The sequence below is a fragment of the Epinephelus moara genome, unplaced genomic scaffold, assembly GCF_006386435.1.
Source record: "Epinephelus moara isolate mb unplaced genomic scaffold, YSFRI_EMoa_1.0 scaffold1302, whole genome shotgun sequence".
Lineage (NCBI taxonomy): Eukaryota > Metazoa > Chordata > Actinopteri > Perciformes > Serranidae > Epinephelus > Epinephelus moara.
The window spans coordinates 1,943-15,811 of NW_026078777.1; positions in this window are offsets into that span (position 1 = coordinate 1,943).

A 13,869-nucleotide genomic window follows, 5' to 3' on the forward strand; every position below is an offset into this window, starting at 1 on the left:
CTGGGCCCCTAAAACACTAAATAAAAACACACCCAAGTCACTTCTACTCAGAGACACCGCTGAAATATACTCTGCAGATGTATTAATTTCCAAATAGGTGTATTAGTTGCTTGCTTCGACATAACCGCCATGGGTATAAACTAGAGCATGGCTTTAATTAGCGGAGATATTTTGACAGCAGTGATATCATTAGCGTCAAACTTAAACAGTGGACATAGATGAAGACATGCTCGACTCAGTTCACAGAGCTCTGGAGCCTCGCCCTTACTGCTGCACAGATCCTGTTCACTTGTGTATTCAATGATTATTATTACTAAATGTGTTCTGTGTCCAACTTGTGCCAAATTCAACACTGCATGTCCTTAGTTTGTCCTTATTATTTAGTTCATTGTTCATCTTTTGTTTATTTGTGTGTCATATCAGTGATGTGACACATCTATAGTCTCAAGTTTCATTCCAAATATTCAAGTGTCATCTATATATTTAGATTTGATTCCATATATTCTGACTTTCATTCCATGTACTGCAACTTCACATTCTGTGTATTTGTAATAATGTCCTAAATGGCATGCCATAATATAGGGGTAAAAATGGGTACAAACTCTCCTGATGTGTACTTCACAACTGGTTTCAAGTTTCAAGTCATTTATTGTCATATGAACAACAGCTACAGAGAAGAAGTCACTGGCAATGAAGACGGTGAAGACGGGTGAAGTAAAGATAAATGATGAATACAGATTACAAAAGTACAGATATGTGATGGTTAAGATTTAACAGAAAGACTTTGGCGCTGAAACTCTACAGGGAGATTTTGTAAATTGAGGGGCGTCTGCCCTGAGCAGCAGCAAGATAAATCTCCCCATAGAGTCCAGACACTGGTGGTGACTCTGATGGACTGATTAATATTCATATGCTTCGTTAACTAACGTTACGACCTTTATTCATTTAGGTCGGACCTTTCAAACTACAAATATTTCACCATCCAATGTGAGAAATCAATGCTAACATTCAAAAATAGCTAACTGTTATCCTATTTCGTGTGTAAGTGTGCACAATGAAGAGACAAAAGTCAATTTGACAAACTTTATTTTCATTTTCACAACATGGCCAGTCCGCTTCTCCTGGCAGCCTGCAAGAGACAGAAAAGACGATAAGCACATAACTCCAAGAAACAAATCCCAACTTCACCACTGTATTTTTATTTTTGTCTTATATTTTGTTTTTTAGCCAGATTGAAGGCTTTGGGTCCGTCACTCTGCGTAATTTAGTGTTGAAACTGTTAAATAACGGGATCCGGCTTTAACTCCGTTATCTGTTAACAGCAGCTCAACAATCAGTCCTTCATCTCAGAAAAACTGTGGTTTCAAAACTGCGCTATTACCTATAGCCACCGGGTCAGTTTGCTTTGCAGAGGAGGAGACCTCGACTGATAAATTGCCCATAAAATCACATTAACAACACACCCGTTTGTCTTTTGGAAATTGGAAATCGAAAAATGAGCTTTTATCTGATTCTCTATTATGTGTTTATTAAACACAAGTTGGGAAATAAAATAATTCTTTTAATCAAGCTTTCCTTGACCCGGAAAACGTTCTTCTTCTTTGTTCGAAATGGCAGACTACACAACGGCGCATTGCTGCCCCCCTCAGTCTGTCTGTGAGTTTTATCCATGATGAAGTTACATATACACATATATATATATATATATATATATATATGTGTGTGTGTGTGTGTATATATATATATATACATATATACAGTGGTGGAAAAAAGTTTTCGGACACCCCATGCATTTGTGAAATATTGCATTAAGAATCACTCTTAGGTCTTCAAGTGCAATTTCTTTTAGTACAGTCACAGCCAAAATACTAAATAAATCCTAAAAAAGCCATTAAAAACTTAAAATTGATTGGTTCCATAAAAATACATAAGAAATTTTGAGTATTGGGTCATTTTGGTACCAGTGATGAAGGTCGTTCTTTTTATTAAAAGACACAATTTTTGTTGCCAAGCTTCGTGTCTACATAAAGCCAGCACATTTGAAAGTTCTTCAGACACAAAAATGGCTAAAACAAGGAACCTAACGCAGGAAACACGCCTGAAGATAAAGATTCTCAGCCAGGAAGGATACAGCTGCCGCCAGATAGCCAGGAAGTGCAGATGCAGTCCTTCAGCAGTTGGATACACTCTGCAGAAATACAGACGAACCAACAGCTTGGAAGACAAACCAAGATCTGGGCGTCCAAGGGTTTCTTCAGCAAGAAATGACCGCATCCTGATCCGCATGTGCAGGCAAAACCGCCGAATGACATCACAGGAGCTTCAGCAGCAGTGGTCAAACCAAACTGGTGTCCAGTGTTCCACCCGCACTGTACGTGGCCGACTTTTAGATCATGGCTTAAGGTCCTACAAGGCTATCAAGAAGCCCCTGATCAATGAGAGACAGAGGTTAGCCCGGCGTCGTTGGGCCCAGGCACACAAGAACTGGACAGCCAGGAATTGGAAGAAGATTTTGTGGTCAGATGAGTCCAGTTTCCAGCTTTATCTTCCTCCTACTAATGTGAGGGTACGCAGAAGGCCAGGCGAAGCATTATCTCCAGCATGTACAGTACCTACTGTCAAGCATGGTGGAGGCAGTATCATGGTTTGGGGATGCATGAGTGCTGCTGGTGTTGATCATCTCACTGTCTGTGATGGCACATTGAACTCTACCAAGTATTGTACCATTCTCGAAACCCACATGCTCCCTTCTGCACGTGCACTGTTCCGTCGAGGTAAAAACTGGATGTTTCAACAAGATAATGCCCCTTGCCACACATCCAAGGCCAGTAGAACTTGGCTGTAGGAGCACAGTATCCAGGTCTTAGAGTGGCCAGCTCAATCCCCGGACATGAGCCCCATTGAAAATCTGTGGTGGATTATCAAAAGGTCTGTTTCAAAGCATAAACCAAAGAATTTAGAATAATTAAAGCAGTAATTCAAGAAGAATGGGACAAGATTACCCCTCAACAGTGTGAAAGGCTCGTGGGGAACATGCCAGCCAGGTTTAGAGCTCTACTACGTGCCAGTGGCAGGACTACTAAATATTAATTTGATGATGTAATGGTTTATTTATTTTTTGTTCAGTTTTGAACACATTCTCTTTTATTTGTTGACTTTGATACCGACAATGTTGAGAACTGACATACTGAAACTGTCAAGAATTTAGTTTTGTTAGTTTTTCTTGTAAACAATAAACAAAAAAATATAATTTGTATTTGTTTGTATCTGTCTAATGCAGCCACACCTTTTGAAACACAAAAAATATTTATTTGAGATTGTGTAAAATTTTAAGGGTGTCCAAAAATTTTTTCCACCACTGTATATGTGTGTGTATATATACATATATATATATATATATATATGTACACAGACACACACACACAAGAGACTTGGGATCCACCCCCTGCGTGTCTCACAGATCATGAATGTAAACACCCCCATAACCCCACGCTACTCATGACGTCATCAAGCTCTACTGAAGCAAGAGACAAGACCCCTATATACATGTTTTTGTCTCAATTTATAATTTGTGTATGACTATCCTTTGATATTTTTCTGTATTTGTACAATTTAATTTCTCCTTATATATGCTGTTTTTTCTGTGAATGAAAAAACCCTTAACACAGACGCACTCTACAAAAAGGGGCAGAGCCGCCTCTTTTTCTTAAGGAAGGATGGACTCACTGGGGGATGTGGTGATGGTGGAGGCCATCCTGAAGAACACAGATCCATTTCATAACAGCTTGATGAACTAAACAAATAACGGTGGTGCATGGCTCCTCTCTCTTCGCTGTAGGACAGAGAAATATAGAAGATCTTTTTTACCCACAGCCATCAGGATTTATAATTCTGAAGTTAATGGTAGATGAGCTGACAGACAAGTGAATTTCCCTCTGAGGATCAATAAAGTTATTCTAATTCTTATTGGTTAGTTTGTACATTTGTTCAATTAAAAAAGTCAAGAGGCAAATGTCAGATCTACTAAGCCCTGACAGAACTGGATGTAGAGGAAAATGACTACAGGCTGAGTACACAAGTGAAAAAAGAAAAAGAAAAAAAAACTAAATAATTTTCATATGTTGAAATTAAAAATTAAAAGTTTCACATACCACTGCATTAGCACCAGTCAAAATTAGAGTTCCAACTTCATCAATAGACTTACTTTATAGCTAGTTGCCCTGGCCTCTGCCTTCACCTCCCTCCAACTCTATCTTGGCTCAACCTGAGCCAATTTTGAATGGCTTTCTCAGCTTCAGCCTCTGTGATGTTTGTCAGGACTCAATTTCTAAGAATTGATGCTGCAAGAAAAAAATATGAAATTAACAAGGGTAGGGCAAAACCTAATCTGGAACATTTCTGTTGTGTTAGAGTTTATTATTATTCTTTTGTCAGCACATGATGACTTGGGAATGAGTCAAGTTAGATTCTCAGATAAATTCTCATATTTTAGTTGTACTGACATTATTCATTATTATCATGAGATCTGTAACCTAAAACATAGGCTATATGTTGCTGATACCTGAATATTTACCCTTGTGGAACTAATAAATATATATAGAAGATCTCCCATTGTGACTTCTCCCTTCATTCAGGGTTCATACACATTTTACAAGGTCAAATTCAAGCACTTTCAAGGGTCATTTTCAAAATTTTCCAGTACCTTATCGCTGGGGTAAATTACATATTTACAGGAATACACATACTCGTGATTTTTTTTTTTTTTACTTTTTTATCACAATGATATACATTGTATTACGCTATAAACATCTAAAATTATGAAAGGAGAGGCTCAGCGGAACCCAGGCAAAAAAAGTATCCAAATAAAGTTCTCTTACTGATGTTATTTCTCCTTGTAATGAGCAAACTATTCAGTCTGATCCCAATTTTGTGAAAGACAGAGTTATAATTTCAAGCACTTAAACTAAAATTCAAGCATTTTCAAGAATTTCAAGCACCCATATGAATGAACCCTGCTTCATTTCACCATGGGAAATTGTCATCACACCCACAATCAATGTCACCAATCAACAACATCAAAAAAGCAGGTGGGGATGAGAGGGGGTTCATCTCATCTCTCATAATAACACCTAGCAGGACTTACACAGTAGAATTTCATGGACTGGTCGTGATTTTATGCCAGTCTTCTGTCCTCTCCCACACCAATTTAATTGGGTGGCTACTTCAGGTGCTAAGACCTTCCTGCACACTCGCCACACTGATTTTTTAACAGTGTTTTCTCCAGTTATGGCCAACTTTGCGATCTGTGAGGAAAATAAGAGTACAAGAGCAAGTGTTACCAAGGACAATCTAAATCCATGTCTTTCACATATGCTTGTTACTCTGGAACACATCACTTCAATCATCTTAACTGGATTTGTGCAGCCCAGCACAATGAACTCAACTCATGTACTCCAGATGGAAATATTTCAACTTTTTTAAAACATTCTTGTGCAGCTGATAGTTCTATTGTGTTTGACCCATATTTATTCAAAACTCATGATGCAAAAATAATGCTTAACCTTTACATTTAATAATTCGTTATTTTTCTCATGTTTTATGTAATACAGGGCCATTTTATTGTGTGACTGTAAATATATTTTCTCCATTAGAAAGAGTAAAACCTAAAAACTACACTCTCTGCTCTTTAGCCAGAGAGAGCCCCATTTTACCAGTGACTGACAGTTATTCATGACTGATTTGTGGTTTAGAAATGTTTTATATAGACTGATTATGGTTGGATACTGTGACACAGAATATGAGCAGTATGTGAGGGTTAAAGACATACCACATGTTTCTTAAAATCCTTGTCCCTGCGAAGTCGTTCATCAAAATTATTTAGCTCCTCTAATGTAGAGATGGGGAGTCTTTCGTCACTTTCATTGGACTGGGGTTGTTGGTCTTGAACGGTGTTTGTACCGAGTGACTGTACAATTGCTGTTAAATGGTCCACCTTGAGGTGAAGTTCCCCCAGCTTTTCCAGGATGATCCTTTCAACAGCTGTTGACAGGATCAAAACAGTGAAAATCAAAGCAGTGAAAATCCCATTACAAACTGATCACAGCAGTTTATTGACATCAACAGAAAGATGTGGCCAAACCTGTGCAGTTACTTGGAATGAGTTGTTGGGTGTCAGAAAGGTGCGATCTTGGAACTAGGGAAAGCAGAATACAGATACAAGTGTTTATCAACACAAGTATACAAATGTGGTTGTTGTTGATGTGTTCCTGCTTGTGTTATACCCATTTCACACTGGTCAAAAATCTCAGTTAAACCCACTAAGATCTGGCTTTTGTGTGTAATGGGAATGTGTACACCTGGGTAAATTGACTCTGCAATAGACCGATTTTTTTAACATAATATTTTTTGTGGATGTGTATTTCTCCTTCACTGCATAGTTACTGTCTCTTTTGGGGGCAAGATGAGCAAGATAAATATTATATATAGTTAGTGAGTAAAATGTATCATCTGCAATAAAACTGAAGATTAAAAATGTTCTACGTTGTCAGACTAGTTCCAGCCTAGTCTGACAAGCATGAACTGATGAAGCCTCTTGGATAAGAGGTGAAACGTCTTCTAAGACAAAACCAAGTCCAGTTGCGTTTGATTCAATTGCTTTGAGATACGTTGTCTAAAGTTACTGATTAGTCATGTTTTTCCTCCCTGGGGCGCAACAATCTTTGCCCATAGACTCTGGTAAGTTGTACATGCGCAGTTCGCTCCTCTTCAATACATGAGATAGGAGCTGTCGGGGCGCATCTCTCCTGCAGCCAAAGCTGAATGCAGCTGATTTACGTCCCACACAACGGCCAGCAGGATGACGACACAGCCGTCTATCATAAAGTGCGGAGTTGCAAGACAGACAGCTGTCTGCTTATCTAACATTTGGAGTCTAAAGTATGGAGTGTCTGAAGTTAGCCTACTGACTGCTTTGGAAAACATGGAGTCACAGTAAAAAATATTTCTTTGGAGATTTGCATCAGCTGTAACCTCTGGCTGAGTAATCAAATGATGTATGGTGTGTGAATAATATGTTTTAGATGAATAACGTTACTTTCAGGCCCCGGTGTATTTAATGTTAATGGTTGTGGTTCATTTTGGTCAAACTGTGTGTCTGACTGTGTGTCGGGGTGGGAGGGGGTGAGGGGGCAACAAGTGTTCATGAATGCTGCTGTTTGGAGTGAAATATGTATTGAATGCCTCTGTAATGTTACCGCTGTTGTCAGAGTATGTTAGGTGGTCAGTAGAGCGCACGTTAGGCAGTGAAACTGAAAACAGATGAAGCAACTTCAGGCTTTAGTCTGTTGTCCTTTTTGTAAATTATGTTAACTTCATTAACTGCTTCGTATCCAGTTTAACCAGAAAGTCATTGAGAAATTTGCAGGCCAGAAGGAAAGGAGGGCAAAAAAGATGTTCAAGTAGTGCTAATGGCAAGTGTTTGGGCAACATTACTGTGTGTTGTTTTTAGATTTGTTTACTTTTTTTGATGAGCTGTGAAGTGCTGCTTCAGTTTGTTTGTCCCCCCCCAAAACTGCGCCCACACCAAAAAATGCATCACCAGCCGCCACTAGACAGAAGTATTTTATGTTTGTTTGTTTTACCTTGATGTGTTTCCACTGGTGTCATCCTGCCACCTGCCACCTGGGATGGTGTCCTCAAGAGACTATCAGACAGAAGGGGGCTTGGTGCTCCTGTGAAACCAGACAGGATGGGGAAGAAAAACACTTTAGATTGTGAATCATACAGAAAAAAGTATGACTTTCAGTGGACTATGGGCAAATAGATTGTTTAACATTGGCAGGAAATTTGGACAAATTTCAATAGGGCGCTACCCACATAATCAGCTGTGTTGCTCATCCTACAAATGCATGATTCTTACAAGTACGACATTATTGTAAAAATAAATAAACAGGCTTTCCAACCATATATGATACAATGCAAGTTAGCACTGTAATAACAGAAGAATGGTCCACCAAAAAAAAGTTAACCAACTGCTGCAGAGTTTATGTAGATATTATTTAAAACTTGTTCTACACAGAAAATGAACCATGGTTGATAATTGACAGATTGAAGTCATTTTATGTTTTTTTTAGTAAACAGTAACACTGAAAACAGGTCCTGCATAACCAGACATCAATTAGATAGCTTACGTTCAGAAGAGACCAGTCCATTAAGCCATGCAGTTGGGTGCCGTGCCTCCACCTCATCTGACCAACTAACTGCTGTGACTTGGAAGTTAAAAAATTAAAAAACTCATATTAGTGATCACACTGTCAGACTTCTAAATTAGAGGTTGAGTTCAAAGGCCTAACACATAGAATTTGGATACTTACGTTCAGTGTAAGTTGGCCCTTGGTGACAGTCCGTCGATGGTCTGGTCTCCAATTGCCTCAAATTCGATGTTGTGACTTGAAATAAAATTTTAGTAATGTTGGTCACACATGTTTTTCACAGACACATAATTATAAATACTTGTGTCAATGAATTTCATAAATGCCATGACTTAAATTTGTCGTCTTTCTTACTTTGAGAGTTCAAATTGACGGGTTGACACGCTGGAGCTGAACTATGGCAGCTGCCGGGGCTCGCTGGTCCGGTTTGTGAATTCACTGTTATACACTGAAGAAAATAAGAATAAAAGTCACTTTATGAAAAAAAAATCAAAAAAAGAGCAAACACTTGCTCACTGGAAGTCTTTTGGAAATCCTTGATACAACATAGATCCCCCTCAGTGACAGCTAAAATGTTGAGTCATCTGATGGCAGGCTGGAAGAGGTTAAGTATTAAAGTGATGCCTGGGAGTGTTTGATGTGACTTAACACAAAGGTCAAAATCTCTTACACTTATGTCAATCTTACCAGCTCTGATGGTGTCTTGGCTCTTTGGTCTAATGGCCATTCGTAAGGGAGGAGGGGCTGCTAAGTTTTTTGGAGGGGCTCGATGAACTCTTTTTGCCGTTTTGGGTGATCTAGGTAGCTTTTCAGGGAGAGGTGCAGGAGGGTCATCTTCCTCTGATGGAAGTGATGACGATGATGAGGGTGATGGTGTTCTAAACCGTTTAGGTCTACATATGTAAACCAACATTTATTAGAATTTATCATCTTAATGCATAAATATTTGCAATACAGAGACAGATGTATGCCAACATTTCTCTCAAGGCAAATATGCATAATAGAAGCAAAAGTTACATTAAAATTATGATTTAATATTCAACAATGAAATATGCGCTTACTTTTTCCATTGTCTGACTTGTGCCTCTTCTGGCTCTTTGTCTGTGTTTAGGTCTGATGTTACACATGACCTTTCCCACCTTGCTTGTATTTTTACGATTGAATCTGTAAGCAACATTAAGCGTGTTAACTATTTATTCAACATACAATAGATAAGATATCATAGACAAGGGATATGTTCTGATAGTAACAAGTGACAATATCAGAAGAACATCAAACTATCAGAGTAAAATCCAGAAGCTATATGATTCACTTGCATTAAGGGCTCTACGCAGAATATTACCTGATTCATAGAGCATGCGTGCAGCAAACTGCTTCCAGCCCTTGGTTGGTTGAGGGACAATCTTTCTTTGGACACTACTGAGGATTTTAAACTTATCCCTAAAAGGGGGCCACCAAGCAAGCCCATCTGAAAACCACTCCTTTGCCACTGGACCAGTTCTGTTGTCCTCCTCAAAGACCACTAGTAAGTACATACTGACCTAAAAAAGTATCAAAAAAAGAAGAAGAGTAGTTTAATTAGTTATTAGTTTGGTAGACATACAAATACTACCTCAAGTGTCCAATGTAAAAATTTTCCCCCACTGGTTTCATTGGCCAATAGGTCAGACTTTTACTGGCCCTTGTATATTTTGACTGGCCCAGCAGAAAAAAAATGAAAATAACTTCTTTTTGTATCTAAACTTGGTGATTTATTAATTACATACATAATACATAAAACATTGAAGGAATTTAGGAAATTTTACTACTGTTTTTGCTAAATATTGTGACTTTTTTCATGAAATATAAATATCAACGCAAAGATGACAAATAGCCACAAATGTGTATGTAATGTATTGACTATTTTAAGAATTTCTCAAAAATTTGTAGAGAAATTTCTAGAAAATATTTGTAGAAAAAGGTTGCAATATTTTTGGAAAAAGTCATAAAATTTTAAGAAAAAAAGTCATAAAATTTTGAAAAAAAATTCATTATTTTTTTTTGGAAAAGTCACAATATTTCACCCCAAAAGTCATAAAATTTTAAAATTTTAATTACTAAATGAATGTAGGTTTCTTGATATTCTGTGTCAAAATGTGGTATGTAAAAAGAGAAATGTTCTCCCCTCGTCCTAAACTGTATACTGGCCCAGATAGGCCAGTTACTGGCCAATTAACTTGCCCTACACAAGCTTTTACTGGCCCTGGGCCAGTGAGCCATCTGTTATGTTAAACCCTGTACCTGGTACAGCCGGTTCTCTTGTGTGATGCATAATGTCATAAAATAGCGGTTTATAAAAAAATCTTACAGTGACTACTTACTGTTCAGGTAATGAGATTGGGGCACATCATGGGATGAGACTTTGGTGGTTGGAGAGGCAGCAGTGAGGACTTGGACTTGGGGACAGACAGACAAACGTGAGGTGGACAAGCAAGACACTGAGAGATGGTGGATGGGCAAGGTGGTTCAGGCCAGTTGGTGTAAGGTTAAGTTAATATGTATGAGGGGCACAGCAACAAATTGTCTTCCATGAGGCATTAGGAAAACCTTCCCTTCTACCAGTCCAATATTGCAGTGCTGTGTCGTGTCCAAGAGGCCATCAACTTTTTTAACTTTTGCATAAAATTTTCAAATTTGAAGGCACTGAAGGAGTCCAGGTTTCCATGCAGCTTTACATCTTGTGCAAGATGTACAAGATTGTGCACATTGTAGGAAATGTACATCTCACCATACAGCCTCCCAAGGTGCTGCACAAACAACACAACAGCTTCATTTGCATAGTCAGTGTACTTGTCAAGCAATGTAGTGTTTGACAGAATGAACACTCCGACAAAAAGAAGTAAGAAGTGTTGGTATACTGCTGTATGGAGGAAGTCTTTAAGGAGCACAGGACCAGTATAAAGCAGAAACTGACGAAATTCAGAGGCCTTCCATCGGTCTACCTCCTTCAGGGATCTTGGCATTCGTGCAAACTCTACAGGTACATATGTCCTGTCCTTTTTGAGCTTCTCAGAGAGCATCTTCACTTGTAAACCAGAGAGCCTGCAAGCCAGTGGACCCTTGAGCCACAGGTACAAGAGTCGCCTCATAACACCCAGGCACACAAGATCCATATAATCTAATGGGAACCCACTGACCATGCCCAAAGATGTGGCAACCAGAGGTGAAGACCCAAGATGATGCCCTTCATCAGTCATTTCCTTGAAGTCCTTGTCAGTGTGGAGGCGGGCATCAGTTTGAGGTAATATCACCCGGTTGTTCGCATATTCCCCCTACTGAACACATTTCTCACACCCTGAGTAGCCTGTGTGTCCTTTAACATTCTTCAAAAATGCTCGGGCTGGAGCATCACAGACCATGGAGCACAGCTGGAGCCTCATGGTGATTCCTTGGAATGTAAATCCCTTCTCCAACTCAAGGACTTCAACTACAAAATCTTCCAGGTAGTCACTGAGTGATGGTTTCTGTGTACCACAAAAAAGTGCAATTACGAATGGCTGATGTTGGGGGAGGTTCTTGATGACTCCAAGAATGGGCCAGAATTGTGTGGAAGAACTTTTAAAAACTGGCAACCCATCAACATTCACTTGAAGTTCTAGGCATACACCACTGGCCAAGTTGCACATATTAACCCTTGCCCTGGATTTTCTGTATTTAGCATACTTTAAAGACAAGGAGATAAAATGATGATAAGAAAAAAGACCACAATGATGTGCTGAAAATGTCTACCATTAAATTAAAAGTTACAGGGTAACAGAAACGCCTGTAAAGTAAGCTAGCAAGTAACGTTAACGCTGACTTAGCAAGCAACTGCAGCTGCCAGTGGAGACTGTTTCAATCCAATGAATGACTAATAAAAAATACAGCCATTTAAAAAAGTCCTTAAATTACCTTAGACTCGGGGTCTGTAGGCCTCACGTATTTGCATTGGAGTTAGAGCAAGACGACGGTGCATCAGCGTGTCTGGTCTGACCGGAACATTTCAGGTCACACACTTTTTTTTAACAGTCTATGACAGTAATGTTAGCTTAGCTCCAGCATGGCAGGATGGGGAACTGCCCATTGGTTTGACCTCCCATCTGTCCGACTAGGTCGGACCAATGGGAAGTCGAACCAATGGGAGGTCCCGTTAGTTGACCTATCTTCGCCTGCATACTCCCTCCAGGCTTCTTCTGTTTTCTACTGCGCTGATTTTCTGTTCAGCACCAAGGACAGCGCTACACACTCTCGAGAGACCCCAATAGGAGCCATCAAGTCAAATCAGGATTAAAAACTTTCTGTAAAGGTTATAATCGCCCCGAGCTCAGCTTTGAACAACCAACAGGTAAGCTACTGAGCACAATTTAACCCATTCAGTTCCGTTGCGTGGTTTTAGAGATATTCTGCAAAATATGAAAGCTGCCGCTCTGAGTTCTGAGGGTTAACTGACTTTTTATTATTTTAAAAACCAATCTTGCTGTCGGGAATTAGGCTATGCGTCACTACAGTGCTGTAAACTCTCAATAGATCAGATTGCTGGTTGCATAATATGTAACAGCCTGTAGATACTGTGCATGCCTTTCACTCCCGCGGCCCGAATGGAGGTGAACGGTCAGAATGGATAGTCGGACTTATGGGACCTCCCGTCAGTTCGACCTCCCATTAGTACGAACAGGTCGGACTGGTCTAACCAATGGGAGGTCGAACTAATGGGAGGTCAGACCAATGGCATGGACCCGCAGGATGCGCCCCTGGACCACGGGTGGCAGCTCCGGGCACTTCCACTTTAACCCAAAACGAGTGCTCACGGTAACCAGATAAGCAGATAACATCAACTAGGGAGAATAAAATGAAAACGCCACAATTGTAGCCTGTTAGCTAACATGAGCTTAACTAGCTAACAGCTAACGAAAGATAATGTTAGCTGGTGGGGACCTGTGCTAAGTTATATACACCCAGTCGTGCCTCACCACTCGCCAGGAACCTCTTTACGGTCACAGAATAAACAACATAGCTATTTTCTGCCAATATATTCCAGTTAGCTTACCTGAAACCAACTGATGCTACGAGTGCGACCTGCGAGCTCAGTTCCAATGACCGCGGAGATGAAATCCCGCCTTCCGTGGCGACTTCCGTATGCGGGCAGGTATAGGCCGACCCAAAGCCGACGTAACAGAGACTTTTGATGAGCTCGGACAAAAGAGTATTAAATTTGAATATATCCGTATATGCGGCCGACGCTTGTCAGATGTTATAAATCAAGGGCCGATGTGTCGTCCTTAGGCCAACGTCGGCCAGATGTGTGTGTGCTTTCTGGGAAGATGGCCAACAGTGAAGGTGTGTTGCTGTGCTATTGGTTAAAAGTGACCAGCTGACAGAACAGCTGATTTCTTAATTGACAGCCTCAGACAATGGGCTCGTTGGAGATGACCTGCGCCTCGCCTGCAAAGCAGACGAGAGCAGGCGGCCACAGCGGGGGGCGGTGACAAAAAGCTGCGGTGAAGTCTGACGGTTTCCAGCAGCCTTCAGTCCGTACAGGAAGTCACAGACACACTCACATCCAGTGTTGCCAAGTCCGCTTATTATAAGCAACTTTGGACTTGTTTTTCTGTAAAGTTGCTTACAAATATTGGTAGTCGCG